Source organism: Pinus tabuliformis, chromosome X (genome assembly GCF_031772625.1).
Source record: "Pinus tabuliformis cultivar Carrire ecotype Pingquan chromosome X, CPIR1, whole genome shotgun sequence".
NCBI lineage: Eukaryota > Viridiplantae > Streptophyta > Pinopsida > Pinales > Pinaceae > Pinus > Pinus tabuliformis.
In genome coordinates this window covers 615,485,302-615,491,301 of record NC_142308.1, presented here as the reverse complement: position 1 = coordinate 615,491,301, position 6,000 = coordinate 615,485,302, and positions in this window count along the sequence as shown.

Here is a 6,000-nt window from a genome sequence, read left to right as displayed (position 1 = left end):
ACTTCGATGAAGTGTGGGTTTGTGGGTGACCCATAACCATGAAAAACAAAGATCCGAGGATAGAGATATCCTGTACTGCTTGTGACCAACTGCGATACTAACAGTGGGCGGCCTAGCAAATGGACTTCGATGACAACGATTTTGTGTGTTTGACCCATAACCATCATGTTGGTTGTTGATGAAGTGGCAAGTGACTACATAGCCGGGGGTGGGAGGGCACATCTCCAAAGAACCCAAGTTGAATGTTGTCATGCTGAAACTGATGAATGTGAAGCAAGTGCCTACTAAAGCAGGGTGGGAGGGCACGTCTCCAAAGGGAACCCACTCTGAACGTTGCTCCAGAATTAAAATGGACATAACTCAGTCAATATAAATTAGAATATCTATTATAACATGGTTTTGGAAATAGAATGACCATTTTTCATCTTCCCATGTGTTGGAAATCCTTATATGGACACTCTAGAATCTCAAATTTGCATTGCAACTTTTCTGCTATCACAAAAGTTCTAAAAAAAATAGTTAATTTTAAATCAGCGATATCTCCCACATCCGAACTCCAATTCGACCCATTTTTTTTAAATTGAGTGAATTTTTTAGAGGAGATCAGATATACAATCACTTTTATGAAATTATTCATCAAAATTTCAAAAAGAAAGATAAGAGAGTCATCATCCATGAATTGTTGCCAGAAACATTTCTGTAACATAGCTGATTTTAAATTAGCAATATCTCCCTCATCTGGACTCCAATTCAGTCGATTTGTTTTTTTTAATTTGGGTATTTTTTCACCAAATATTTCATATCTGATCTGCAAACTCGCAACCCAAAAACATTCTTGCAAAAAAATGAAAAAAGAAAAATTCTTCCCGCTTGGCCCAAGAAAATGCTTCGTGGAGGATGTAACACATGCCTGAATTTTTTTGAATATTGCCACAAAATATGAAACTGAAATATGCATCAAACCCTCATTCCTATGGAATCATAACCTGATCTAATACCATTGATCTAGATCTTGGGGGGAGGCCCCCAAGATCTAAAAGATTGAAATTGATTTTGGGGGAGAGACCCCCAAGATCTAAAAAATTGGAATGCCAGAAGAAAAAGAGGAAAATTCCCAATAAACAAAACCACAAAGAAATTTTTTATTAAAACAGAGAATAATTGTAAAAGCTACATTGTGGTGGACAAATTGTCCTTTACAAAATGTGACTTGTTACTTATAGTATTTTTCGGTTACAATACCACGGGTAAATTCCATGGGTGAAAGAATATGTTGGCTTTTTGGGGCTTGACCTAGGTTCAGAGTTAATTAGCCAAAAAAATCCCTGTACTATTGGCCCTTTCAGCAATAGTCCATGGAGCGCGGATTGAGGTCTCACCCAAAGTAGTATGGGGGGATGCTAGAACTAGGTTTCCACACCCTTGAGATGTCTGAGGGTTTTATTGGGTCCAACCATTAGTCCCTTCAGGCAAGTTACTTTGCACACTAACCTGTCCCTCGTGCCTTCATATATTTTCCTTCACACAACCCCAACCAAGGGTTGTGGAGCTTCTATGCTACTGGAGCAGCGCTCTGCACTATTTCCCTAAGTCACACCTGAGATCTTACTTATCTTACTACACCAATTAGTTATCTTCGGTAAATGGATGCTTTACATTACATTTAATTATACAACTCATTCACATGATTTTGCGCAACAAATAAACAGTAAACTTGCAATTTATACCCAATAATACAAAAAACAGGAAAAGATACATAGAAATATGATAAAACTTACATTTATTAATACTTCCCATGGTTACAGACTCGACCTTCCCTGCGCACTCAGTTGCAGGGGTCAGCGCACTCAGCTGTGGAGCCTTCTCTTACTCTACGACCTAAAGACACAACTTCCACTTCGACTCAATCTCTTAGACTTAGCATGCTTCTATCTCCTCACTTATATTTTCTACACTTACAAGCTGACACTACATCACGAAAACAAGGGCGGACAACCCTATGACTCTATTATGACTTCACACTCCATGCCCACAAATCGCGGAGCCTTTATAATGGACTTGGTCAATACTTGGGCTTTAAGACCCAAAACATGCCTTGGGGGGATTCCATGCCCAACAGGCTCCCAACACAAACATCGTGACTCGCCTTCGAGTCACTCTGTCGATGCGGAGGTCTTCACATGGAGTCCCTCCGACTCTGCTCGAATCACTGCAAGGTCAACAGCGCACTGAGCAACTACTTGCTGAATCTCCTCTACCCCGTTGTTTTGAGACCATGGTGTCAGAATTGCTTCCTTGTATTTTTTCCTGCGTCCCATGTATTTGTGTGAGCTTGCCTTCAATTGTTACAGTAATGGTGAAGGCCTCTTCAATCCAAGGTTGAACGCATGCCTTCAGAACTACTTCTCGGTGTCGCACGGTGTCCATTTTCTCTTTCAGCTCTTTGGCCTATTGCATTCATGCGAGCCTTTGAGTGAGGGCCACCATCTGCGTGGTCCCTTTGACATTTTGGTACTACTTCTAGAGTTCATGCACCTCTATCTCTAATCGTTGGATGTTAGGCCTCCTGTAGATTCGGGAGGACCTCAAATGACTCCTCCAACATTCTGGTGCAGTCCCTTACTACAATGTTGATCTCTTCCAACCCTGTTCTAATAGCACTGGCACACTGTTCTCTTACTTCTAGAGGGGTGGATGGCTACGCCTTCAACCGTAGCTCTGTTATCTGAAGGTTTAGCTCATGTTGAACCTTGGTCATTTCTTCTCGCACCTTGCACCCTTGCTACTAGTCTGTGGATGTGCGCCTCTGTTGGTGCGTCGATTAGGATGGCTAGCTTAGGGACCATCTGACATGCTTCTTCCAGTACCTATACCATCAGCCTGTTCTGTGACAACACTTCATCATGCTTCAAGATCAAGTTCTTCATGTTGATCTTTTGCTCGCTCAACACTTGCAGCGTGTGGCTCTCCCTAGCCCGCAGTTCTGCAGTAATCCCATCCTGCAGAACATATAGCGTCTCCCGTGGGATTGCAGCCATGTTGATCCTAATACCTTTCAGTGCGCTAATCGTAGGCCTGTCGGCCTCATTTGTTGTCACCAGTGCCCTTTCTGGCAGCACTACTGTATTTGTTGTCCGATTGCACAGCATCTGCTCCATTGCAGTTGTTCCTACTGCAAGGCTAGTTGAAAGGGTAATAGCATGAGGAGTACACACCTGCAACTCCTGAAGCTGTGCTCTGAAGACCCCCAACACAATCTGATTCTCTTGCACGAAGTTCTAGAGGGCCTCGGAGGTGACGTCACGCACCTCTCACCGATGTCGTATATATCACCTTCAGTAAGGGTGATCAGGTCGATAGACAACTTGGATACCTTGACCTTCTTGCACGGCCTCGTCCGCTCACTCAGGCACTGGCACTTCAGTTGCGTTGACACAGTTTTTGAATCCGTGTTGCCCTCCTCTTCCTCTGTTTCCTGCCCATGTGAAGGCGACTTCTAGCCCTCGCATGCCTTCTCAGTTGCTTCCTGTGTTGTCGTTGCTATTGTAGCCTTTTTCTATTTTTTTACTGTCTACATAGCGTCCCATGCCTCCAATGCTTTTGCTGCCACTGCTTCTTGCCTTCTCTTCTCTACCAATTGTGCCATGCGCAGTTTGGCCTCCGCTTTCTTATTATACACCAAAGACTTCTCCATTACCGCATTGTCTAAGGTGCGCCACTCTGGCGGCCATGTCACCAGTACATCAAAGATTACATCATCCATGGCTACAAAGGGTAGTTCTCTCCATTTCTTAGCTAAGTCCTTGTGTGCTCTGATATAGATGTTGTGGAGGTCCACTTCAAATTCTGCAAAACTTTGTAGGCTATTGTAGACAATGGGTGATAATCACGGCTTGCAGTTAATCCCCATTTTGATGTTCATTTCCATGAACACCTAGAATATCTTGATGTTACAGATCCGGTTTGCATCTTTCGTGGCCCACGGCGAAGCGTACTTCGCAGCCTCCTACAAATCCGTGTCAATTGGGGGAACTGATCCTCTTGCAATTCCCCTGCCACGAGCACTATGGACAACAGAAGCCATGCATAGTGGAATGTTTTTCCCTATTTTTTGGCCTTGCAGAAATTCTCTAGGAACTCTTTACATAAGAACTCAGACCAGTTGAATTGGACACCCTCCACACACTGCCCGACAAGTGCCACCACCACCATGGATACCTCAAACGTGCGGCACTTGTGCATAACTTTACTCACCAATATCTAGGTCGCCACTTTAACCGCTTTGTTGTTGATGTTGGATATGGCGTAACCCCTTTTATTCTTCACCAGTTTGTTTTTCTTCTTCATGACCTCTGCGATGGCTAAGTCACTGCTCTTCCCCTCCTAGATATCTGCGGGGTCTTCTCCTTTGCATGGGAGCCAGGTAATGCAGTGGATTAAGTGGTCCGTGATGGGGATGGGCTCCTCCAACCACAAACACCCACCATGCACCAGGCAGAGCAGCTGTCTGATGGCGAATATTGTTATTGGGGCACGGTGGAAATGAGGCACCCAGAGCAGGTTTAGTAACCTTACCTTTTCCACTCCACGTAACCACTTTCGTGGCTCCAATTCGATAACTCCCACCACGGTATTCTACTTGGGCTTCATGAACTGCGCAGTCTCTAGGTGAGGGAACTTCTCGTGGTCAGCGAGATCCCAATCTTCAAATTTTAGGCTAGGCACCCACCCCAGGTGCGTGCCCTCAAAGATGATGTTGTCCAGGAGGAGTGGATTCTGGAGAGATCTCTTACTCTCGTTGAGATCCTTGGGCACTTTTGTCTTCCCCTTTCATGGGGGGATATAGGCGGGCAGCTTTGTTGGAGGGTGCGCAGGCTTAGTTTCTTCCTCCATGCCTTCGTCCTCATCTTCTTTAATTCTAAGGTTGTCCAGGTCTTACTCCTCCTCATCGGTTTCCAAGTTAACGGCTTTCCCTTTCTCCTCCATCGTTAACCTGGTACACATCTAGTTTCGAGGGGACACACATACAAGAATCATCGGTTGTTTGTCTTTCTTTGGGCTCGGCCTGCATGGTGATTTAGGGATTTCCACCACAATCCCATTGCCTTCAGGGGCATCCATCACAATCCGATTCATTAATTCTCCCTTGGTGATATATTTTCCCAAATCTTGCCCATAAATCACGTCTTAAATGCCTACCGCCCACTCCATTTGGTCTCAAGTCAAGCATCACATCGTGAATAGTGACTCCAACAGTCACTTTCCATCCAACCCACGCGGCAACATAGCCCCTCGTGCGCCGCCACAGACCTTGTGACACTTTGCTTCTGCACGCAGCTCCTAGGCAGAGTAGCTTAGAGTCCCGCGCCTCCTTTCAACTCCCTAGAGCACTAAGACTATACTTGCCTCGGCTAGTCAGGTGGCCGCACCACCTATATAGGGTTTCATCCAATCATCCATCACTTTTCCTAGAAAATACCCACCTTTTACTGTTACTGGCTACGTCGTGCATCTTATCATCTGCAGTGCACCACGATGGTTGATCTGTTTATTAATATTTGGTCCAATCCAAGGCATTAGGCTAATCAATTTGCGGCGATAGTCCCCAAATTTGTTAACGTGATTGTGTGCATCTTATTTTATCACCCTGGTCTTCTTATCAAGAAAATATTCCTTTATCTCATCCTCAAGCTTCTTAGCTTCCACTTCCAACAGAGTGCTTTCCTCCCTTAATCACACCCTATCTTTCGTAAGTTCTTGGAGCCTAAGGTCACCCTGTCAGATTTCCTTGTCAGGTCCCAAGTGTTATGCTTCGTTCAGCTATGCTGCCCCTTCTTCCCAGGTTCTGTGAACTGTCTTATCTGTAAATGCTGCCATGCATGGACTAGGTATTTTATGCTCTATGGGGATTATAGCATTCGCTCCATACTCCAGCCTCGAAGTCGCCTGCACCATTAGTTTCTTGCACATGGTCTTATAAGCCCATAGAATCACTAGTAC